Genomic DNA, 26,200 nt, shown 5'->3' with positions numbered 1-26,200 from the left:
TTTTCCCTCCCTTCAGTCTTCCCTTTTTTTTTTTTTTTGAGATAGAGTGCTTTTGGGTGTGCAGGGGCAGGGGGTTGGGTTGTAAAGAGGTCAGAGGGAGGAAGAATCTTATGCAGGTTCCATGCGTAGTGCTGAGCCCAGTGCTGAATCCTACATGGGGCTTGATCTCACAATCTTGAGATCATGACCTGAGCCTAAACCAAGAGTCTGACGCTTAACCGACTGAGCTACCCAGGCGCCCCTACTCTTCCTCTTTTTGGGAGCCAAAGATTACAGACTAGGATATTCAAAAGAAACTGAATAAAATTAGGGTAACTAAAAAGTCATGATGCACGCCCAGGGGAAGGTACAGGCTCACAGACACCTGAGAGACCTTAATTTTATACCTCAAGCTGATCTTGGGCACCGACTCACTACAACAATTAAAAAAGTAAAGTAATAAACAAAGACAAAAAAGCAGCAAACCCTGCATAATGGGGAAATCTGATTTTCAGAGCTACTAAATTATTAGTTTCAAATGACAGTTTTTAAATAGAAAATATCAAGACATACCAAAAAAAAAAAAAAAAGTATGCCCCTAATCCTCGTGTTGTTCAAGGGCCAACACTTTTAGTTCAAGGGAATAGAGTCTGCAAAGTGACAATGTAAGGAGAAAAAAAATTAATGAAGCCTATACTAGTAACCGTGAACAGAAACTGTAACACTGTAAACCAAAGAAAGCATTTACAAGAGAAAACAGGTGAGAATATGTCCTATTTACTCAGTTTGAACGTTGTCCAAGTAGGTCAAAGATACCACAAAGAATTTTTCCTATCCTGCAGATGAATAAGCTCCAAACTAGCTGGTGCAAAATAATCCTCTCAGGTAAAACAAGTATTTAAAGACTTTTCCTTAAAATATTTACCTAAAAAATTAGAATTAGACATTCCAAAAAAACCTGTGGATCTTTCCTGGAATGAAAAGTGGCTGCCTGTCCAAAGCATACTGCTTACAAAAAAAAAAAAAGAAAGAAAGAAAGAAAAAAAAATACTTTATGTAGAACTTTAAAAAAGAGTTATGAAAGAAACATTTTTGAAAGAAACTTGTGCTAGGGACAGAGCATTTTGAAAACATTTTTATCTCTGATTTTGTGGCTGAAAATGATGCATTACCTATAAAAAAATTCTCATACACAGGCACTTAAAACCACTTATAAAGAGGACTTTCTAACATATATTCCTACAAAGAGCATGAATAGGCTTTATTATGTCCATTTGTTAAAAATATAAAAACATTTTTCCAATCATTTTGGAAAAACAATTTACATGAGAAAAGATGAAATTTAGTAAGAGAATTCCTACAAAATCTGTGTAAAATTGGTGGATGAGATTGAAAATGAAAAACATACATACAAATTATCTTTATTTTTTTCAACAGCCTTCTTTTGGACAAAACCCTAAAGTTCCAGCACAGAGGAGTATGACTTTGTGACAAGAACTCCTGGTAAAATAAAAATAAAAAACTCCCTCTGATGATGATTAAAGAAAAGAATATATGCTATATACTATCAACCTTTGTTTAAATTAGGTAAAAGTGATAATACAAATTCTACTACTGTTTACTTAGTGTCTAACTCAGTATGGCTGATATTTTTCAAAGAACAGTAAGAATGGACAAAATGTTAGAACTCTGCCTCTCTTCGGTTAGAAAAATGATCTTGATTGGATAAACAGTCAAATAAAATGTAAAACGAAAGATATTTTAGGAGAAATCTGTGGGTGGTTTCCACGTTTTGTTATTGTTCTTTGAGATGAAACTGAGGTAAGACTATATTTAAGCTGTTTTTCAGACAGCTAGAATTAGTTTCCACACTTCTTGTCAGCTGGAGTGTTTAGAGCAAGGGAAAGAGTATTAAAAGAAAGGCTGAAGGGGGACAAATAAGGGACAAAATAGGTATAAACTCCAGGTTTATAGACAAGCAAACATATTCTTAGTACTTTCTAGAAAGATCAGGTGGAAATGTTGTCTATAAAATTATGTGGATTTAGTTAAGTCAACTTGGGGCAGAGACTCTGGTGAGATGTTTCCTTGAGCTCCCCAGAGCTGAAGAGTAATCCCAAATAATTGCTTTTTTGTGATTTCATCTAGAAAATGACTTCTAGATAAACTTGTCCACAGTGGAATAACTAGTAACTCTGGACAACTTTATAAAATCTTTTTTTCTCCTCTGTTTCTTCCCAGGGAATACAGAGGGAACACAATTTACTTAGAAACTTAGATCAAATGAATCCAAAGTTTTAGCATCTTTAGTTTACTTATATAATGACATGCTATTTTCTTCATTATTATTTTATAAATCTCTAATATTTTATAGAATTTATAATGTCTAATACTCAAAACCGACCAAATAATTCACACTGAAAAATTTGTAATTCTCCAGAAGAGCCATGTTCTCTCTTACATCTTAGTTTTCAATACTACAGAGCAATGTGCCTGGAACCACATATACACATGGAGACATACCCACACATATACAAGTGTATACACATGTATATGCACATACACACATGTGCAGAGATATATACACATACGTATCTTTTAGTAAATGTATTTACTTTGTAAAGTACCTAGTAGAGTCCTGACATTAATGAATATGCACCCAGAGTTGTTTTTAATAACACTGGTGGATCAGTAGTCAACAAAATAAGTAAACAATCTCAGTGGGAAAATTGTTAAGTTCGGGTCGCCTGGGTGGCTCAGTCACTTAAGCAACTGCCTTCAGCTCAGGTCATGAACCCAGGGTCTGGGATTGAGCCCTACATCAAGCCCCACATTGGGCTCCCTGCTCAATGGGGAGCCTGCTTCTCCCTCTCCCTCTGCCTACCGCTCCCCCTGCTTATGCTTTCGCTCTCTCTCAAATAAATAAAATCTTTAAAAAAAATCATTAAGTTTAATGACACAGAATCTTTAGGTAAAAAAGGCACTTGTTTATAAGTTATTACGATATTTATGACTATTGACCATGAAATATCCCATGATGTGTCTCTTAACTATCAATTTTGTATTAGTGTAAAACAATAAAAAAATTGGAACTTCTTTAAAATACACATTAAAATTTACTCACTTATGAATTATATAGGCTAATGAACGAGCCAACACATTTGCAAATAATCTAGAAATCCTTTCAGCTTTTGAAATGTATCACATCATTTTACTGGCACTGGTTTATCTCTTAACTACATCTTAAATGTCATACTAGCCAACAATACTCTATATTCTCTGAGCACATGGTATTTGACTAGAAATATGCTGAACAGGAAGAGGAATGAAGGCTGTGATTCAAAGCTAATGTGTTTACTTGGATGGATAAACAGTATAAAGGCAACAAAAATCTGAATCAATGAAAATATCATTTTTTTGGATGGAGGAAGGTATCATACGTCGGACCCAATATTTAAGACCTGGGCACTAAAGTGAGTGAGTAAGAAGAGAGCACATATATAGAGATTTGTTTTTGAAAAATATATGAGTATACTTTGTACTCATAAAATATATTATACAGTATTGTACTTATAAGAGCAATTACTCCAGGGCATATGTTCATTTAAGAAGAATGATGAATAGAATCCTCCCCACTATTTAGTTTTTTCCTTTTGACATGCTCACAGTTGAACCATGTAAATGTAAATATTATATTCTACAACCCCAGTGAATCAATTAGCAAATGTTAATTAAACAAACTACTTTTAGAAGGAAAAAACTGAAAATACTGCCTTAGATAGAAACCACTTGAGAATTTCTAGAAATTATCCCGTGTAAACCCGAAATCTTATAATTTACCCTAGAAACTTTAAGAACAGTTTGTTATTTCTAATGAGACTCTTCAGCTTATGCAGGAAACATAAGGAGACCAAATCCCTACAATCTGAGTACTAGGGCCGAGATTATATTCTCCCATTGTGTCTACTAATGAATACTAATGCATACACACTCCCTACCTCTCCATCAACATGCTTACATAACTTTGTCATGACAGTTGAAAAATCTCAGTTTAAACATTTATACTGTAATAAGATTTTTTAAAAGGGAGAGATTACCAAAAACGTTTTTTGCTTTAAAAAGACAGCTTAGAATTTTTTCTTACACAGTGTTGCACAATACACAGGATAACTATCTTTTTGAGACTCCAAACCAGAATTTTCAGTAACTTACGTTATTTCTTGTACTGCAGAAGAGCTGTTCATCATGATGACTTTAAGACACTAAAATACCCAAAGTGTCTTCATAAAAGTTATAGACTCATTTATTTTTAGCAAGATCATCAAACATAACTCCCTCATTTTCACATATGCAAACACTGAGACACAAATTTACTCAGAGATCCAGTTACAGTCAGATTCAGATTAAGCACTCAGGTGCAATATATCTACCCTTCTCTGCAACCCACCCCCATCCAACAAAGGTTAACTGATGATCAGTTGTGAACACACAGGTTCAAATATACTGTTTCTATACTGATGTCATTCTTTATACACCTCTTACGTAAATACCATTCTCTGTTCTGAAAAAACTGTTCTTTAATCACTGAGGTAAGGAAAACAACAATAAAAACCACCCTCACTGAAACAAAACTCCCAACAATAAACAAAAGCACCAGTCTAATTAACTGGGTAAAGGAGAACTCACTCTTCTACATGAAAAAAGTTCAAATACATCCAGCCACTTTCTTTCCTAATTCTTAAATAAAATAAAGCTAGCTCAATATACCCACATTATTTCCTTGAAAAGGCAGCAGGTAAACAAACACAGAATGTCCAAAACTAAATCTGTGGTGCAATCTATTTAATTAAAAAAAAAAAGGTCTTTTCTAAGTAAACACACAAGAAAGCACATGGAGGACTAGTCTTTTCTCCTTTTGGAGGCAGACCACACTGCATAACTGTGAGACAAACCATTAGGCTCCTGTTTAAGAAAGCTGACTAAGCAGGGGCGCCTGAGTGGCTCAGTTGGTTAAGCGACTGCCTTCGGCTCAGGTCATGATCCTGGAGTCCCTGGATCGAGTCCCTGGATCGAGTCCCTGGATCGAGTCCCTGGATCGAGTCCCGCATCGGGCTCTCTGCTCGGCAGGGAGTCTGCTTCTCCCTCTGACCCTCCCGACCCTCCCCCCTCTCATGCTCTCTCTCTGTCTCTCTCTCAAATAAATAAATAAATAAATAAATAAATAATCTTAAAAAAAAAAAAAGAAAGCTGACTAAGCACATCAGTTTACCTTGACTTCCTTCAAAAACATCACCGACATTACAGAAAAAAACAATAAAAAGAACAAATCTATGCCATCAGCAAAGATAAAAAGATGAGATGACCAAAATGTTGAAAAACTTTTATAAGATATAAAGCACACTGACTACACAAAGGATATTATAACCCAGTATTTGCAAAAGACTTCTGTAACACGTAAGTTTTCTCAGAACTCCAGAATAACCATAAGATCTAAAGCAGGACAACAATCATAAAAGAGATGAGGAACATGAATGGTAAAGGAGTTTACCAATCTCTAATTTTGGATACTCAGCAACAGTTCCATTTATCCCAACTGAAGGCCACAACTATAGTTCTCTACATAAAGGGACAGCTTCTTCCGAAGACACCTGGAATAGGCACTGAGGCTTGAGAAGGGGAAATGGTACCCCAGGTAACTTTCTGGCACTAATAAGAGGAGGTCTCATACTCAAAATTCAAGGTTTTCCTTACACCCTAAAAGAAAACTTGGTAATCCCTATTTTAACTAGCTTCCAAAATGGGCCTCAGTGGTTCTTACCTTCTAGTATTTATATCTTTAAGTAATCCCCTACCACGTTACAGAGCTGGCCAGTGTAAACAAGAGGATGTTGTGAAAGTAATGGAGTGTGACTTCTGAGGATAGGCCTTGATTTCACGGAGACCACCTGTTCTGAGGGAAGCCACCTGCATGTAATGAAGACAGTCAGGAAACTCTATGAAGAGGTTCATGTGGTAAGGAACCTAGGCCTCTTACCAAGAGTCAGTAGTAACTTGCCAACCACCTGAGCGAACTATTTTAGATGCAGCTTCTCCAGCTCCTGTCAAGCTTTCAGATGACTGGGATCCAACTAACATCTTGACTATAACCTCATGAGAGCCGAAGAACCACAACCATCTCATCTAAGCTGCTCCTGAATTCATGACCCACAGAAACCCTGTGAGAAAATAAATGCTTGTTGTTTTAAACCCCTACTGGTTGCAATTGTTCTGGAATAGTTTTCTACATGGCAAGAGATAACCAATACATCCTGCTTTAAAATTTATATTAAAAAGAAAAACACCCACTAATAGTACGATAATCCAATTATTAATGTTGAGAACTAATCATAAATATTGTAAATTTTCTCTACCATAAAGAAAAAAAAATCACAAAATCTAGAGAATGGGACCAAGGTAAAATTTAGAGGAAAATCTAGGAATATTTGTGAGATTAGTCTCTAGCCCTGGTTCCTGGCACATATTACTCCTGAAACTCTTGTAATTTCCTCAGTGTGAAGAGCACCAGATGCACTTTTTGTTCAAATATTTGATCTCTGACTCTGGTTGCTACATAGGGCTCCTGAAATCCTTGTAATTTCCTGGTTGATAGGAGTGTGTCTTTTGTTCTAATGAGGCAACTCTTAGTGGACTCTTGGATAGGTCCTGGGTAAGGGCTGGTTACCAGAAGAGTAAGCTATGATTAGAAGCTCGGAGTTTTCAGCCCCAATCCCATTCTCTTGAGAAGGGAGAAGAACTGGAAATGGAAATGATGATAGATCATGCCTATGTGATAAAGCTTCCACAAAAATCCCAAAAGTACAAATTTCAAAGAATTTCTGGATTGGTGAATACATGGAGATTTAGGGAGAGTGGCATGCTCAGAGAAGACATGAAATTCTATACCCCTTCCAACATTCCTTGCCCTGTGCATCTCTTCCATCTGGCTGCTTCTGAGTTACATACATCCTTTTATAATAAAGTGGTAATCTAATAAGTAAAATGATTCTCTGCGTTTTGTGAGGCACTCAAAAGGAGGGGATTGTTGGAACCTCTGATCTATAGCAGGTTGGTCAGAAGAACAGGTGACAGCCCCGACCTGTGAACTGGCACCTGAAGTGGTGAGGGCAGGGGAGTTTTGTAGGACTGAGCCCTTAACCTATGGAATCTGATGCAATCTCCAGGTAAACAATGTCAGGATTCAGGTGAACTGTAGGACATCCAGCTACTGTCTGAGAATTGCATGGTGGTGGTGGTGTGGGGAACACTCCCTCCAACACTTTTGCTGGAATTGGGTACAGAACTACTTGGTATTAAACAGACTTACAAATTTATTATTAAAGAAATTAAATATGCAATTTGCAACATGTAACAGAAAACTAAAAACAGAATTAAAATGAAATTGTGTATGATGAAAACTAAAAGCAGAAAAATGACAAAATAATTATTAATAAGACAAACAGTAAGAAAAGTAAAGGCAGAAAACATTAAAAAAAAAAAATAGTGATCACAAAAGAAATGGGAAGTGTGCTCAAAAATATACCAAAAAATAACCATAGCACCAAGGAGTTTTGAAATTTAATTTTTAACCAAACATTCAAAAAAGAAGTTGAAAGGGGGGTGCCCGGGTGGCTCAGTCGTTAAGCATCTGCCTTCGGCTCAGGTCAGGATCCCAGAGTCCTGGGATCGAGCCCCGCATCGGGCTCCCTGCTCAGCGGGAAGCCTGCTTCTCCCTCTCTCACTCCCCCTGCTTGTATTCCCTCTCTCGCTGTGTCTCTCTCTATCAAATAAATAAATAAAATCTTTAAAAAAAAAAAAAAGAAGTTGAAAGGGATATAAACAATTCCAATATATATAAAAAATAAATACAGGCCTTTGGACTTTATTCTATGTACCTGATATAACCTTTGTTAATAAAACCAAAGGGGGGAAAAATCATTAGAGAGATATGGTTCACACAGAATTCATAAACAGAATCAAGGATTCTGGATCAAATATTTATTAGATAAAAGCCTAATAAATATAGTATCTTTTAGAAAGCTAAAAATCTGGTTCTTTAATTTGTAACAGGATAGGTCTCAAAAACCCACCATAAATAGTGTTACAAATAAAACCATGAACAATATATCTGCTATTACTACTAATAACTAGTATTATTCTAGAGAAATCAAGTAACAACAACAACAACAAAAATCCCACTAGTACAGTTTTATGTGGTTCCTATATATTAAAGGAGTTTAAACTCTTACTTTTCTTCAACACAAAAAAAGTTAAACTGCAAGATTCCTTCAATCTGCAAAATGATAAAATTTAGTACCCCATTTTAACCATTGAAACAATGTGTTTACCTACACTTTGTTAAACTACAAATGCTTATTGATGAAAATATACATATTTCTTAATCAGAGATTATTTTGTCAAGAATCTGTAATGAGCTCTTATTTCAGTGACTGACTATGGCACCCCGTATCTGTATTAATATAGTGAACTAAAAAGTTCCATTATTTAACATCCCACTGCCTTATTAACTACCATAAATGTTAAAATTATTAAGTGATATTCTAAAGTTAATACAAAATCACTTAGATAATGATAAAAGGAACAATCCAACAGGAGGATATAATAACTGTAAATATTTATGCACCCAATACAGGAGAATCTAAGTACATAAACTAATAACAGACATGAAGAAGAAATTAACAGGACTAAGACTAGATGGACCTCACAGATATATACAGAACATTCCAATCAAAACCAGCAGAATACACATTATTTTCAAGCGCATATGGACTTTTCTCCAAAACAGATCCCATGTTAGGCTAAAAGACAAGTCTCAATTCAAAGATTAAAATCATATCATGCATCTTTTCCAACCACAACAATATGAAAAAGAAATCAATCAGAAGGAAAAAATCTTGAGAATACAAATACAAGGAAGCAAAATAACATGCTACTAAACAATGAATGGGTAAACCAAGAAATCAAAGAGAAAAATAATACATGGAGAGAAATGAAATTGAAAACACAACATCCATACCTTTGGGATGCAGCAAAAACTGTTCTAAGAGGGAAGTTTATGGCAATAAAGGCCTATCTCAAGAAGCAAGAAAAAGGGTGCCTGGGTGGCTCAGTCATTAAGCGCCTGCCTTCGGCTCAGGTCATGATCCCAGGGTCCTGGGATCAAGTCCCGCATCGGGCTCCCTGCTCTGCGGGGAGCCTGCTTCTCCCTCTCCCACTCCCCCTGCTTGTGTTCCCTCTCTCGCTGTGCCTCTCTCTGTCAAATAAATAAAATTAAAAAAAAAAAAAAGCAAGAAAAATCTTAAGCAATCTAACTTTACACCTAAAAGAGCTAGATGAAGAATGAACAAAGCCCAAAGTCAGTAGAAGGAAAGAAATATTAAGGATTAGAGTTAAATAATGGAAATAGAGACTAAAAACACAACAGATCAATGAAGCCAGGAGGTGGTTCTTTGAAACGATCAATAATATTGACAAACCTTTAGCCAGACTCATCAAAAAAAAGGGAGAGGACTCAAAATCAGAAATGAAGAAGTAGTAACTGACATCACAGCTATACAAAGGATTATAAAAGATTATGGAAAATTATATGCCAACAAACCTGAAAGAAATGGATAAATTCCTAGAAACATATAATCTACCAAAACTGAATGAGGAAGAAAGACAATCTAAACAGATCAATTACCAGCAATGAAATTGAATTAGTAACCAAAAAAATCCCAACAAACAAAAGTCCAAACCCAGGGACACACGTCTGGATGGCTCAGTCGGTGGAGCATCAAACTCTTGGTTTTGACTCAGGTCATGATCTCAGGGTCATGAGATGGAGTCCCATGTCAGGCTCCCCACTCAAGGGCAGAGTTGCTTGGGATTCTCTCTCCCTCTGCCCCTCCTCCTGCTCGCATGCATGTGCTCTCTCTCTCTAAAGTAAATAAATTCTTAAAGAAAAAAAAAGTCCAAGAGACCACTTCAGAGGTGAATCATACCAAACATTTAAAGAAGAGTTAATACTATTTTTCTCAAACTATTCCAAAAAGGAGAAGGATAACCAAATAAAGACACTACAAAAAAAAAAAATTACAAGTTGATCTCTCTGATGGACACAGTAACAAAAAACCACAACAAAATAATAGCAAAACAAATCCAACAATACATTAAAAAAAAAATCATTCACTATGACCAGGTGGGATTTATTTCAGGGATGCAAAGGTGGTTCAGTATTCGCAAATCAATCAACATAATACTTCGTATTAACAAGAGAAAGGATATAAACCATATGATCATCTCAGCAGATGCAGAGAAAGCACTTAACAAAGTACATCTAGTCATGACAAAAACTCTCAACAAAATAGGTTTTAATGAAACCCATCTCAACATAATAAAAGCCATATATGAAAAACCCACACCTAACCTACTCAATGGGGAAAAACTGAGAGCCCTCCCTTTAAGGTCAGGAACAAGACAAGGATGTCCACTCTCACCAATCTTATCCAACATAGTGCTAGAAGTCCTAGCCACAGTAATCAGATGAGGAAAATAAATAAAAAGATATCCAAACTGTTGAAGAAGAAATAAAACTTTCACTATTTCAGATGAGGAAAATAAATAAAAGGTATCCAAATTGTTAAAGAAGAAGTAAAACTTTCATTATTTGCAGATGACATGATATTACATATAGAAAACCCTAAAGACTCCACCAAACTACTGGAACTGATAAATGAATCCAGTGAAGTCAGAAAATACAAAATCAACATACAAAAATCTGTTGCATTTCTATACACTAATAATGAAGCAGCAGAAAGACAAATTAGGAAAACAATCCTATTTACAAACACCAGGATAAATAAAACACCTGGGAATAAAGTTAAAGTGTGTTATGATGAAAACCGTAACATACTGATGAAAGAAATTGAAAACAACACAAATTAAAAGATATTTCATGCCCACAAACTGGAAGAACTGATATTGTTAAAGTGTGCGTACTACCCAAAGCACTCTACAGACTGAAAATCCCTATCAAAATACCAATAGCATTGTTCACAAAACTAGAATACTAAAATTTGTATGGAATCACAAAAAGATCCTGAATAGCCAAATCAATTTTGAGAAAGAAGAACAAAGCTGGAGATACTACATTCCCAGATTTCAAGGTATACTACAAAGCTGCAGTAATCCAGAACAATACTGCACAAACATAGACAAAAGATCAACAGAACAAAATAGAAAGTCTAGAAATAAACCTATGCTTTTAGAGTGAATTAATCTATGACAAAGGAAGCAAGAATATACAATGGGGAAAAGACAGTCTCTTCAACAAATAGTGCTGGGAAAACTGGACAGCTACATGCAAAAGAATGAAACTGGATCACTTTTTTACACCAATATACAAAAATAAGATAAAAATGCATTAAAGATCTAAATGGGAGACCCGAAACCATAAAATTCCTAGGAGGAAACGCAGCAGTAATTTCTTTGACATTGGCCATAGAAACATTTTTTCAGACATGTCTCCTCTGGCAAGGGAAACAAAAGCAAAATTAAACTAGTGGGACTACACCAAAATAAAAAGCTTTTGCACAGCAAAGAAAACCCATCAACAAAATTAAACAACAACCTACTAAATGGGAAAAGATATTTACAAATGATGTATCTGATAAAGGATTAATATCCAAAATATATAAAGAACTTACACAACTCAACACCAAAAAAACACAATCCAATTAAAAAGTAGGCAGAGGACCTGAGTAGTCATTTTTCCAAAGGCATACAAATGGCCAACACACACTGAAAAGATGCTCAGTATCACTAATCATCAGGGAAATGCAAATTAAAATCACAATTCGTTCTCACTTTATACCTGTCAAAATGGCTTAAATCAAAAACACAAGAAACAACAAGTATTGGAGAAGTTATGGAGAAAAAGGAACTCTCATGCACTGCTGGTGGGAATGCAAACTGGAGCAGCCACTGTGGAAACAGTATGGAGATTCTTCAAAAAATTAAAAATACAATTATCAAATGATCCAGTAATTGCACAACTAGGTATTGACCCAAATACAAAACCACTAATTTAAAAACATACATGTATCCCTATGTTTACTGCAGCATTATTTACAATAGCTGACATATGGAAGCAATCCAATGGTCCATCCACAGATGAATGGATAGAGAAGATGTGGTGGACATATAAATGGGAATATATACACATATATAATGGAACATCACTCAGCCATGAAGAAAAAGTGAGATCTTGTCATTTGCAACAACGTGGATGAACCTAGAAGATGTAACACTAAGTGAAATTAAGTCAATCAGAAAAAGACAAATACCATTAAGACCTCACTCATATGTGGAATTTAAGAAACAAAACAAAGAAAAAAAGAGACAAAAAGCCAAACTCTTAAGTACAGAGAACAAACTGGCGGTTGCCAGAGAGTAGTGGGTTGGGGGATAGGTAAAATAAAGGAGATTAAGACTATACTTATCTTGATGAGCAATGAGAAAGGTACAGTGCTGAATCATGTTACACACCTAAAAGTAGTAACTTATATGTTAATTATACTTGAAAAAAACCTTAGGAAGAGAACAAAGTAAATTTCATCTTTAAAATGTAATTCTTTCTCATTCAAACTAAATTTAAAAAGATCAAATGATATCATTTTTGGCATAGAAAATTAAAATGTTTGAGTTAAGACAATAGTCTGTATTGGTGAGGTTGTGGATAATGGAAGCAACACAGAATGACAGTACAAACACATACTATTAGAAAGGTCAATTTTATACAGACTTCAATCCTGCAATTCCACTTCCAGGAATTTACTCAAAAGAAATAGTTACAGACATACACAAATATCTAGCTATAAAAATGTTTAATGTATCTTTGATTATAAAAAGGAAAATTAAATATCCAGTGGTAGGAGGCCAACTATACGATACACAATGAAAGAGAATTACTCCTCAACTATAATCTTGACTAATTTGATTTTAAAATAACAACAACAACAACAACAACAACAACAACAACAACAAAAACAGGACTTTTGTTCAAAAAGGATCAAGGCTTTCTGTCCAGCATTTCAGGAGCTTGGAGGTTGAAACTCCTCCTGTCCTCACAGCAAGAAAAAACCTGAATGAACTGAAAAAACAACTCTTCTTAGATCTGTAAGAATAAGGTCATAGGGCAAACTGTTTCTTCCAATATTAGACATACAAAGGCACACAGAGAGAATCACAGCCTATTGGAGCAGAAGCCCAGGAACAGATACTGCACTGGAGGCAGTTTCAAAGCACGAAAACTTAAAATGCAACGGACAAATTGCTGGAGGCTCAATGTTGATCAAGAGTTACAAACTCCAGGAGGGCCCAGTCTCAGGGAAGACTCCACATTTTTCTGAGTTTTACCTCCAGGAACCCTACTAGGTTTGCAACAAGGATAAAAAAAAAATTCCCTCCTGTTTTAACAGGGATAAGGGAAAAACAGTCATACTGAAATATATCTAGAGCATTCTGTTCTCCTTAACAAGGCTTGCCCACAAAGCGAGCTATTTTACCAGAGCCAAACTGACCTGGGGAAGGGAAATACCCAACTCCAGCCCCTTCTTGCCTTCCTGACTCACCTAAAAGGGGTAATATGTATTTATGGTGAGGGGGGAGCTGAGAAGTACTGTAAAGGTCATAGTCCAGGGGCACAGACTCTCTAACACATAAAACAAAACTGAGACATAATTATCGGAATTTATAATGCTTCCCTTCCCCCAACATCTTACTACCACATTAATAGGGCTCCTGTATTAAAGCAGCAGTTTACAAGTGAAAGAACAATTCTCAGATCCTGTTTATGAAATCTCTAGGGAATTCCAAAGAAAACAATAGAGACAAAAACAAAAACACAAGAGGAAATTTTAGCTTCTGACACCTATGGGTACAGAAAACAATAAACACAGCCTACCTTTAAGCTGAATAAACACAAAAATCTCACATTTACCTCAGTTCTTTATATACAGTACATCATTTCTGGCTTTCAACATAATGTTACAAGACATACTAAAAGGAAAAAAAAAAAACATGGTTTGAAGAGACAGAATGAGACTCAGATGTGACAAAGATTTTGGAATTAACGACTGGGAATATAAAACAACTATGACTAATCTGTTAAGGACTTTAATGGAAGAAGCAGGTAACCTGCAATTATAGATGGACATTTTAAGCAAAGTAGAATTTCTAAGAATGAATCAAAAGGAAATACCAAAAATAAAAAACACTAAAAGAGAAATAAAGATGTTTTGATATGCTTAACAGTATAGAAATGACTAAGGAAAAAAATGTCATAAAGAATAGGAGTAAGAAATTACAAATACCCTGTTACATGGTACTTGTACTAACCATTAAATGGTGTAGTGTTTTTTGAAAATGGGTTTGGATTGCTCATACATGTACACTGCAAACTCTAGAACAACCACTGAGAGAAATAAAAAAGTATAATTTTTAGCCTGAGAGAGAGAGAGAGAGAAAAGCCCTGAATAATGTAAAATGCTCAAAACAAGAGAAGGCAGAAAAAGAGTGGAGGACAAAAAAAGAAAGAATAAGGGCAACAAAGGGAAAACAGCAATAAATCTGGTAGCTATCAATCCAACCATGTCAGTAAGGACTTTAAATATCACTGGTCAAAGTAAATACAACAAAAAAGAGACTGTCGGAGTGGGTAAAAAAAAAAGCAAGACCCAATTATATGTAGTCTCCAAGAAACCTACTTTAAATATAACAAAACAGATGAAAATACATAGACAGATAAAGATACACACTAATCAAAAGAAACCTGAAGAAGCTACACTAATTTTGGACAGAACAAATTTCAAAGCAGGCAGACATATCAAAAATAAAGGGTAAAGGATAAAGGAGTTAATTCTCCCACAAGATATAACAATACTTAATGTGTGAATGCCTAACAGAGGGTTAAAACACACGAAATAAAAAAGTGATAGAAATGCAAGAAGAAATTGATGAATTACTCTTATACTTGGAAACATCAATTTCCCTCTATTGGTAATCGATAGAAAATCAGGAAAGACACACCTGAATTGGACAGGACCATCAGTCTAATGGATCTAATTGATATTTATAGAATATTGCATTCAACAAGAACAGAATATACATTCCTCTCAAGTTCACATGGCACATTCACCAATGAAGACCACATTCTGAACCATAAAATACACCTCACATTTGAAAGAATAGAAATCATATAAAGTATGCTCTAACATTATGATGAAATTAAACTGGAAACAAATAATAGAAAGATACCAAAAAATCCCGTAACACAGAGACTAAACAACACACTTCTAAATAACACATGGGCCAAAGAAGAAAAATCAAGAAAAATAAAAACTGGGAAGGAAATGAAAATGCATACAGAACTCAACCAAATATAAGAGATGCAGCAAAAGCAGTCCTTAGAGGACATCTTATAGCACTGAACACATGTTATTAGAATAGAAAAAACACCTAAAAAAATCAGTAATCTAAGTTTCTACCTTAGGAAACTAGAAAAAGAAAAGCAAATTCAACCCAAACTATGCAAATGAAATAATACAAATAAGAGTAGAAATCAATCAGGAAAATCAACAATGTACCTGGCCCAGTTTAAATTTAAAATTTATTAACATCTTGCCAGGCTAAGAACAAAAGATTTTAAAAAGACACAAATTACTAATATCAGAAATGAAAGCAACACCATCAGTACTGACCCTATAAACATGAAGATGATGATAAGAGAAAATTATGAACTATGCCCACAAATTTGATACCACAATTAAATGGACCTATTCTTTGAAAGATGCAATCTAACAAAATATATACAAGAAAAAAAATAGATAATCTGAATACATTTATAAGTATTAAAGAAAGTGAATCAGTAAATAACCTTCCAAAACAGAAATCATCAGGCCCAGACAGGTCCACTGGTAAACTCTACCAAACATTTAAGGAAGATATGGTATCGATTCTTTACAAATGATCCCAAGTCTCTTTCAGGAAATAAGGATGAAGGAATACATTCTAATTCATTGCATGAGCTAAGCATTACCCTAATAAGAAAACCAGACAATGACATTACAAGAAAGGAAAACTATATAGCAGTATCTTTCATAAATACAGATGCAAGAATTCTCAACAAAAAATTCACAAATTCAATCACACAATATATAAAAATAATTATACACAAAAAAATAAGTGGGATTCATTCCAGGTATGCAAGGCTCATTGACCATTCCTAAAGCAAGTGATATAATCTGTAACAGCAACAAGATAAAAGAAGAATAATATTTTATCAAGAGATGCAGAAAAAACACTTCACAAAATCCAACACCCATTCAAAACTACACTAGGAATTGGGGCACCTGGATGGCTCAGTCAGGTAAGCATCCAACTCTTGATTTCAGCTCAGGTCATGATCTCAAGAGTTACGAGATTGAGCCCAGCATCTGGCTTTAGGCTGGAAGTGAAGCCTGCTGAAGATTCTCTCTCTCTCTCTTCCTCTGCCCCTCCCTCTGCTCGTGCACACATGGCATGCACGCTTGTGCACGGTATCTGTCTCTCTCTCTCAAAAACAAAAAAAACAAAAACAAAAAAACACTAGGAATAGAAGGGAATTTCTTCAATGGAGAAAACATCTAAAAAAAATCTACAGCTAACACTTTTTTTTTTTTTCCAGCTAACACCACTTTTAATAGTGAAAAACTACTTTCCCACTCAGATCAAGAACAAGGATCACCGCTGGTATTCAAAATGTTACTTGAACCCTTAGCTAATGCAGTAAAACAAGAAAAGGAAATAAAAGGTATATAGATAGGGAGAAAGAAACAAAACTGTTTGCAGATGACAAGATCATGTATGTAGAAAATCCCAAAGAATACATACACACAAACTGTTGAAGCAAAGTTGCAAGATACAAAGTTAATATACCAATGTCAATTGCTTTCCTACACACCAATAATGAACTGGAATTTGAAATTAAAAACACAGTACCATTTATATTAGTACCAAAAAAGAAAACCCCACAAAAAACTTACATATAAATCTAACAACATACAAGATCTACATAAGGAAAACTATAAAACTCTGATAAAAGAAAATCAAAGAGGATCTAAATAAATGCACAAATATTCCATGTACATGCATAAGAAGACTCAGTATTGTTATGTCAGTTCTTCCAATCTTGATCTATAAACTCAATGAAATCCAAATCAAAATCCTAGGTATTCTGTGGATATGATAAATTGATTTAAGGTTTACATGGAAAGGAAAAAGACACTCAACAGCCAACACAATATTGAACCAGAACAAAGTTTGAGATTGGAAACTATCCCACTACAAGACTTACTATAAAGCTGGGCTAATATATACAACTGACCTTTGAACAAAAAGTTTGAACTGTGTGGGTCCATTTATACACACTTTTTATATATATATATAAATACAGTACAGTACTGTAAATGTATTTTTTCTTCCTTATGATTTTCTTAATAACACTTTCTTTTCTCTAGATTACTTTAAGAATACAGCATATATTACAAAATATGTGTTAGCAACCGCTTATGTTATAGGTAAGGTTTCCAGTCAACAGCAGGCTATTAGTAGTTAAATCTGGGGGCGGTGGATTAAAGGTTATACACTCATTTTGAACTGTACAGGGGGTTGCAACCTGGCTTGTTCAAGGGTCAACTGCATAGTGTGGCAATGGTGAAAGAATAGAAAAATAAATAAATGGAACATAATAGAAAGCCAGATATAGACTCACATAAATATCTTTGACAAAGAAGAAATGATAATTCAACAAATAAAGTCCAATGGTAGTGGAACAAGTGAACATATGCGGGCAAAAAACTGAGTTGACAAAGAACTTAAAACTTTCACAAAAATTAACACTAAGTGGATAATAGACCTATACATTAAGTGTAAAGCTGTATAACTTCTAAAAAGGAATATAGAAAAAAAAATCTATGTTACTTGGGGTTTGGCAATGATTTTTTTATTCTTTTTTTAAGTAGGCTCCAGGCTGGGCTCCAATGCGGGGCTTGAACTCATGACCTTGAGATCAAGACCTGAGCTGAAACTGAATCAGAAGCTTAACTGACTGAGCCACCCAGGTGTCCCTGGCAATGAATTTTTAGATACAACAAAAGCACAATCCAGGAAGGAAAACATTGATAAACTGAATTTTATTTAAATTAAAAATTTTGCCCTGCATAAGACACTGTTAAGAGAAGACAAGCCACAGACGGAAAAAAATATTTGCAAAACACATATATAATAAAAGACTGCTATCCAAAACATACAAAGAACTATGAATTGTCCTTAATGATAATGTATCAATACTGGTTTATCAACTGCAACAAATATACCACTCCACGCAAATGTTAACAATAAGGTAAACTAGGTTAATAGTAGAGGAGCTAGGCCAGTAGGAATATATGGGAATTTGTTGTATTATCACATCAATTTTTCTGTAAAACCTAAAACTGCTCTAAAAAATGAGTCCATTAACTTAAAAATCCAAAAAGGAAAAAAAAAAAAAAGGATGGAGCAAAGTGCGAAGTCACAATCTTCACTTTTCTCTGCCGTCAACTATGGTGATCCCAAAACACATGGGAAATTACAGACCCAAAAATTCTTTACTCTTTTTAATGACAATTTGTGAAAAATCCAGGTGGGAACACAAACTTATGGAAGATTTGTGAAAATGAAATGTTAAGTACAAAAGACAGTCACTTTCAAGTCAGTAAAACAAGCAACCTACAAAATGAAGTAAAAATCTCTGTAAAATACAATTTATGGGCAAAATCTGCTTTGGGAGAATATGACCCTATGAGAATGTTTGCAAAACAATAATGGTAATTCAAAGAAAATATTAACTACTTTAAAAATATTTTAAAACTAATTCATCTGTTTTTGTTCTTAAAGAAATCAAAAGAATAGAATATTTACATATGAAAGTAAGAATATTTATGTATGAAAGTAAGAAAAATTTTTGTATTTTATTCATTCTTGTCAACACTGATCATGGCAGTATTCAGGAACATAACTAATATATAATTTGACTATATAAAGTTATCAGTGCTGTGACACTAAACATTGTATTTTAGCTTCTAAACATATGTCACATACAAAATTTGTTTCAATATAAATTTTTAATACATGATGCCCACCATCAGAGTGGTGCTATATATATCACATTAGACATGATTATAACAACAGAGGTCTAATGGCTATTAGTTCCAACACAGCTTTTAGAGGAAATATTTTTGGTTTTTACTCATTGTAAAGTAACTAAGACATACACAAACCTAGAAGTGATTATTTTAAGAAAACAATATAAGTTGACATTTCTAGGTCATCTATATAAAAAATATATATTCTTATAATGGTGTCAAGATAAAAGCATATGGGAGAAAGTGAAAATGTACATGCGCACCAAAAGAAAAGCTAACACACTTAGACCTTTAATATTGTCAAATCTGATCTCAATCTTTTGGTCAAAACTTCATAGGAATTTCATTGCCATGTTAATAAAAGAAGCAGTAAAATATCTTAGATTTTATTGTGTTTTTACTGAAGATGAGAAGGGCCATTGAGAAAAGAATGTGATATTAAGGGGAAAAAAAGAGGAAAAACTAGCAACCCCAACAGATACTTCTTTGAGGATAAGCACCTAGGAAAGAATCTGGAGTGAAGAGGGGGAATAAGACTGAAATAGAAGAAGGGGAAAAACTGTCAATTCCAGGTTTCATCTACCTCCTAATTTATAATGTTCAACTTATATCTCATTTTCCAATTTAAGCATTTCATAAAACGTAGTCTCATCGGCCAATCCTGTTCAGATAGGATAAACATGTAACAACAAGGTCACTTAATAACCAGTATTTTAATTTGCGCTAAAATTCATCTTCAAAAAACTGAAGTGCTAAAATAGTTAAAATTAAATGGAGGTCTCTATCCCACTCCATCAGAAGACAAGGTTCTACAGAGTAACACAGAACTCTACATTGGGGAATACCGTGCACAGCAGAAAATGAGGGTATCATAAAAAAAAAAAAAAATCAGGGGTGCCTGGGTGGCTCAGCTGGTTAAGTGGCTGATTCTGGATTACAGCTCAGGTCATGATCTCAGTGGGAAGGAGCCCCATGTAGGGCTCTGTGCGTGGAGTCCGCTTGTCCCTCTCCCTCTACTCCTCTCTCCCCACCCACTGCCCCGCTCACTCACTCTCTCCACCGCTAAAGTAAATAAATAAATATTTTAAAACAAAATCAAATGTTGTGATTCTTGTGCTGTTTTCACCTGGTTCTCAAAGCACTGGCAACCAGGCTTATGCCATGCACAAGGTTTCTCATAACAGACATTAATGACATTTTGAACTAATTCTTTGTTGTGGGTGGCTGTCCTATGCATTACAGGATATTCAATAACAACTGCAGCCTCTATCCACCAATTTTCAATAGCAATTCACCCTTAATAATCATGTATGTCTCTGGACATTGCCAAATGTCTCGTGGGGGGTCATAGTGTCACAGCTGAGAACCACTGACTTAAGACGTAAAAGACTGGAAAATTCTTTTCACTGGGCTCTTGTTAGCCCAAGAGAAAAGGCTTCCAAATAACACCAAAAAAGTGGATATCGGGGTTCCCCCACCAAATATGCTCCAGCTAAATCTTTCCACAGGGAGATCCATTAATATCTAGCAAGCCTCAGCCAAATTCACAGAGTGTGAAATAGCTTCTTAATGCCCTTTACATAAATTTGAACACACAACCAAGGATCACAGGATAGCTGAGGAAAGCCTCTAAGATGAAAGCCTTTAAAATTTAAAACATCCTAACAGAAAGGATAACTTGGAGAAAAGAGAGTAAGCAGGGAGAAATAAACTTCAAAATGTAACTTTAATTAAATTCATAAAGAAAAAAATATCAGGATGCCATTTAAAAAATGCAGAAATCAAAAAAAGTATTGGAAATTAAAACCATAACAATAGAAATTAAAGTCTCAAATGTTTAAAAAATCAAGTAAGTTTTCAAGAAACTGTAAAGCAAAAAGACTGGGAAACGATCAAATATGGGAGAAAAGAAATAATCTAAAAATACAATGTCTAATTGCAATTTCAGAACCAAAAACACAAGCAAGGAAATTACAGTAAAAGTATCAGAAACTTTCTCAGAGCTAAGGATTACAAGTTGCCAGACAGAAATAATCCATGAAATGCACAGCAAAGTGGATGCCTATAGACTCGTAACTCACTTCACATCACTGTGACATTTCAGAACACTAGGTACAACAAAGAGAACGATCTATAAGCTTCAAACAAAAAGGGTGTAGGAGCTTCCACTGGGAAGAAAAAAGTGAAATGCAAATTGTTGAAAATATGGCTTCAGATTTTATATGAAACACTAAGGATTCCTTCACAATTCTGAAGAAAAACATTTCCAACTTAGAATCCTACACTCAAACTAAGTTAGGGTAATCTAAAAACATTTAGAGGTACATAACACCTCAAAACATTTCCCATGTAGCTACTGGAGATTGTGACCAAACAAAATGAGGATAACATTAACCTTAATACATAACAATTAACTCTTTAATGATGATAACCTATATTAAAGAAATTCTAAAGCATGTACTCAAACAAAAGAAAAAAGATCCCCAAAGAAAATTCAGATGCAAACATTAACACAAGCAAAGAATTACATGGGATATAGGAGAGGATCCATAATTAGACAGAGAGAGGTTGCAGGAGCAACCATATCAAGCAGCCCATAAACTGGAGATCAGAATGTTCTAGGAAAAATTTTCTCAAAGATGGTTAAACTGAGTAGAAAAAAAAAAAAAAAATATATATATATATAACACACATACACTTCTAAACCTATGGAGAGAAGATGTTGACAACACGCAGATTTTTTAGAACTGAATTAATGATAAATATTGAGAAACTATACAAACATAGAATCGCTATCTACCAAAAACTAAGGCATCACTGGAATGATGGGGGGAGGGCTTGGGTATTTGGGAGAAAAACCTAAATTTACACCACCCATAGAGGACGTCAACAGATAATGCCTAAATTGGAAAAATCAAGTGGTAGCATATGTTATTTGGAAATATGGAGTTAAATACCAAAACAATCAGTTTACCTCTGGAGATGGGGAAATGGGGGCTTTAAGAGCCACCCTGTCCAACATCACACCCTTCCTGGGGCTTAGCAAGATGTGGGGATAAAGGCCCAACCATTTCAGTTCACCATGGTACAACTCTGGTGGGCCACATTCTGGAGAATTAAACTTGTGATAAATAAACGTAAGCTGTTTTTAATAAGCCATGGAGAGGTACTTAATATTTCAAGAAATTATTCTTTTACATTTTAGACTATTAACTCAAAACCTGCTTGAAACTATTTTCTAAATTTTAACTAACTTGGGGTGGGGGTGGGGGCTCCTGTATGGCTCAGTTGGTTAAGTGTCTGACTCTTGATTTCAGCTCAGGTCATGATCTCAGGGTTGTTATATCGAGCCCTGCCTAGGGCTCCCCACAAGCAGGGTGTATGCTTGAATTTCTCTCTCTCCCTCTGCCCCTCCCCCCATTTGCATGCACATGCACTCTCCCTCTAAAATAAATATATAAAAATCTTCAAAAAAATAAATTCTAATTAACTTGGATTATTATGCTATAGAGCCTTATGTGATTTAAAATTTTTTAAACTAATGTATGACTTAAGTTAAAACACACAAGTTTGGTTGGAAGCAGAAAGATCTTGAAATCAATTCTCAAAAATTTTTTAAAAAGAAAAAAGAGGATAAGGGTTCTATTTATGGTAATAGCAGATCAGATCAATCCCACTGAAACCAACAAAAAATTCTTCACAATAGAAATCAAATAAATAAAGCAGTATGAAATTACACACCAAAATCTAGAAAGTAAACCAGAAAAATAAACCCCATATTCAGTCACTTCTTCCTGAGGCCTTTTACCTATCCAGAAGAAAAAGCTGAGAAAATAGAAGAAAGGCTGAGCTGCTGGTAGATTTCTTGGACTATGAGGGAAAAAATCAAAGCACAGGATCCCCCAAAAGTGGGATGCAAATAAATCATCACCCAAATTAAGTTGAGATCCTAAGGGCAACATCATCAGGTCAGGGAGAACTGGATGTAAAATAGAACTCATACAACTCATGACTTGTAGCCCTGCTTAATGTCATGTATATGTGTGTGTGTGTGTATAAGTATAAATATATATGTTTTATAGATTTATATATATATATAAAACAAGTAATCTGAAGTCTTGAACATGAACTAAGTGACTTGGGACTGGTAGCATGGTTAATCATCTTTCCAAGGAAAACATGGCTTCTTGAAAAATATATCATTATCCTAAGACTTAAATAATCCTATAATTTTTCAAATCCAATAACTAGCACGTAGGCACACAAGAAAAAAATCATGAACCAGCAGAAACAGACCCTTAAAAAATTAAGAAACTGAAATTATCAGTCACAAATTATGAATAATAAAAATAAAAGCCATAACTGTAATTTTTTACCAAGTAGCTACAAACAGTAAGAATTTGGGTAATTTACTTAAAAACACACTGATCCAGAGATTCAAGCATCTCAATTTACCCAAAACAGGAAAAAGAATTCTATACAAAACATCATAAAGAAGTAGCAGAAAACTTAAGACAAAGAAAACATTTTTTTAGAGATTTCTTTCAAAGCAGCAAGTATTAGATTGACAGCTGACTTCTCAAAATCACTAATGGAAGCCAAAAAAATCTAAAAGCAAAAAACCCACAGTGGAACATTATCTTCAAGATTCCGAAAAACAATCACAATCTACAATTTAAAAGACCCAAAACATTCTTCAAGATTGAAGATGAAACAAGACACTGTAAGGTAAGCAAAAAATTAAAAACTGATCGTCAGTACATCTGTATTAAAGATATTCTAAACAGTATATTAAAAGATCTTTTAAAAAATTCTATAAAAAGATCTTTAAAGAAAATTCAGAGATGCAAAAATTAATGAACACTGAAAATGGTAAAAATATAGGAATATGTAACTGAACATTGATGGTAAGAACAGTACTGTTCAAGTGAAATACAATACCACTCATATATATATAATTTAAAATTTTCTAGTACCAACATTAAAAAAAAGGTAAAATTAATTTATTATAATTTCAACATGCAATCATAATAAAAAGCTGAATTATTTCACACTGGTTTCATACTAAGTCTTAGAAATCTGGTATTTGACATTTACAGAACATGACAATTCAGATGCTAAATCGTCATCAGAAATACTTGATCTTTATTTTTAGTTTCAAGCTGAAAAGTACATTTACATACCCAAGTTGTTCCAGACATACTTAAGGGTTTTTCAACAACTGAATCAAGTATCAATTTTCAAATTTAAATTAACACTACATAAAACTAAAAATTCAGTTCCTCAGCAACACTAAGCACATTTCAAGTGGTCCATGGCCAGCCACAAGCGGGCTAACAGTAGTGGGTAGCACAAGTATAGAACCTCTTCCTTTGAGTTAAAATTACAAATAGATTTAAAATAATACTAATAGCATATAAGCCAGTAAGGAATGAAATGAAGATAAAATCACTGAGGATGCAAGAAATGCTCCAAGCACAGAGAAAATATTTGCCACACTGGTCTAATCTTTAAGTAAAACATAGACAACCCAATAGAAACACTGTGAATAGGAAAAGACATTTCAAACAAGAAATTGCAATAGCCAATAAATTTTTTACAAAATGCTCCAAGTCATTAATAACCAGAGCACTGTAAATTAAAACATTAACATAAAGCCACATTCATCATGTTGGCAAAATTGAAAAACATCATTGTTTTTGGTGAGACATTAGAAAAAAGTTATGTATCATACACTGCTGGTAGGAGTATAAATTGATATATCCATTTTGGAAAAGTTTGGCATAATCTACACTCTCCAAAAATGCATGCTATGTGCATAAAATACATGCATAAGAACATTCATAGTAGTATTGCTTTTAACTGCTAAAAACTGGGCACAATCCAAATGTCCATTAATCTTAGAGTAAATTAAATTAATTGTGGTTTATTCATAAAAGAACTTACTACACCATTTACTACAGACATTACTATACAAAAATGAAAAAACATGTACTACAGCTAAATCTACTAACAGGGTTAAAAAAATATTGTGACCACAGAGGAAACTAATACATAATGTGTAATTCTTTTCTAATTTTTTTTTAAAGATTTTATTTATTTGACAAAGAGACAGCGAGAGAGGGAACACAAGCAGGGGGAGTGGGAGAGGGAGAAGCAGGCTTCCCGCTGAGCAGGGAGCCCGATGTGGGGCTCGATCCCAGGACCCAGGGATCATGACCTGAGCCAAAGGCAGAGGCTTAACGACTGAGCCACCCAAGCGCCCCTGTAATTCTTTTCATATAGGTAAAACACAGGCAAAATTCATCTACATCGTATAGGAATGCCAACACTGGTGGTTAAAAAAAATACTTGAAATAAAAATAGGAAATAATTACCTAAAAATTCAGTTAGTGTTAACCTCTGGAAGTGGTGAGCAGGAGAATATTCAGGAATGGATGGGGGGAGGAGTAGGTCTCCAGTGCCAAGAGTGTTTTAGTTCTTGACTTTGGTAGCGATCACCAGAGGGTTCACTTAGTAATTATTCATTATACTGCATACCTATGATTTGTGCATTTTTTACATATTTAGTATCTTAACATAAAAAAATTTGTTACCGAAGGCACTTAAATTGCTTTGCTATAACTTTTTTTCTTTTATAAAGTGGTAAATGTTTAGCTGCAATACGAACAAAATTTTAAGGCACAGGAGTCTAGTTTTTATTCCGTTTGACAAAAGACTATTACACACAGAGAAAGAAGCACTAGGCAATGATGTATAAATAGGGTCCATTGCCAAAACATAAGAAGTAAAATGTAGAAAAGTAGCAACTTTGATAGTGTATCCTAAAGAACTCATTACATAATTAAATAATACCAATACAACAAACATGAGGAATTTTAGATTATTGGTCTTAAAAGAAACCATAAAGGGTGATAATCTTTCAAGGTACTTTTACCAAAGAAGGTAACTGAAAGATCGCA

At 34.5% G+C, this 26,200-nt stretch overlaps 1 protein-coding gene across 3 annotated transcripts in view; it reads right to left on the bottom strand.

Annotated features, from left to right (window-relative positions):
* ORC4 (origin recognition complex subunit 4) overlaps nt 1-26,200 on the bottom strand; it is a 96,250-nt gene that overhangs the window by 68,986 nt on the left and 1,064 nt on the right. Inside the window, exon 1 of one of the 3 annotated variants that reach the window (XM_035008080.1) lies at nt 4,192-4,849. The exons of the other annotated variants lie outside the window; for them this stretch is intronic. The gene's annotated coding sequence lies outside the window, so the exon portion shown is untranslated. Of the gene's footprint in view, nt 1-4,191; nt 4,850-26,200 lie in introns of those variants that run through there. 3 annotated transcript variants of the gene reach the window in all.

Source organism: Mirounga leonina, unplaced genomic scaffold (genome assembly GCF_011800145.1).
Source record: "Mirounga leonina isolate KUSES-001 unplaced genomic scaffold, KU_Mleo_1.0 Mir_151, whole genome shotgun sequence".
In the NCBI taxonomy this organism is placed as follows: domain Eukaryota; kingdom Metazoa; phylum Chordata; class Mammalia; order Carnivora; family Phocidae; genus Mirounga; species Mirounga leonina.
Note: the sequence above shows the minus strand (reverse complement) of the source record. Positions and strands in the feature narration are given on the sequence as shown.